We start from the raw sequence: 643 nt of genomic DNA on the forward strand, positions 1-643 counted from the left end.
CTCCGCATTGTGAGTCTGACGTGTTCATTTGTTAAACTGTAGTATGCTAGTAAATTCACACGCTTGACAGGTTCTACATACGTGGCTGTGAGCATCAACCTTTTTACTTTTAATTTCAGGACAATGAGCCAATGAGATGTGATTGAAACTAAGCAATTCTCTCGATATCAGCCTTCTCTGTGAGGGATTGAATCCTAATTGTCAACGTTATCTAAATATCTATCCTAATCGTGTGAGCAGTAATTAACTTGTATATTGCTCTGCACAGATTACGCGAACTATTAATTAGTAAATAAATGCTTATGAACCCAAAAAGAATTAAGAGATAATGAGTACATTCAAGTTTTCCCAAAGCCATTTTATTTACGGAAACATGAATGGGTGTATTACATATCTCAGTCCTGGGGAATCCCCATGTCGGCGTGGTTTACAATTTCTTTCCTCATCCTCTCACTCAGTCCCCCGAATTAAAAGGAAAAAAATACTCTGGACGCACGCTGAACGCTCCTCATCCTGTCACACGTTCTCTGCCATGTGCTCCGGCGAATTCCATGAAAACGCGGGAGGCGAAGTGCAAACCGGGCACATATGTGTCATGTATCATTATAAAATATATACGCGAATACATATCATCATATTCATG

This window comes from Penaeus monodon, chromosome 33, assembly GCF_015228065.2.
Source record: "Penaeus monodon isolate SGIC_2016 chromosome 33, NSTDA_Pmon_1, whole genome shotgun sequence".
NCBI classification, from domain to species: domain Eukaryota; kingdom Metazoa; phylum Arthropoda; class Malacostraca; order Decapoda; family Penaeidae; genus Penaeus; species Penaeus monodon.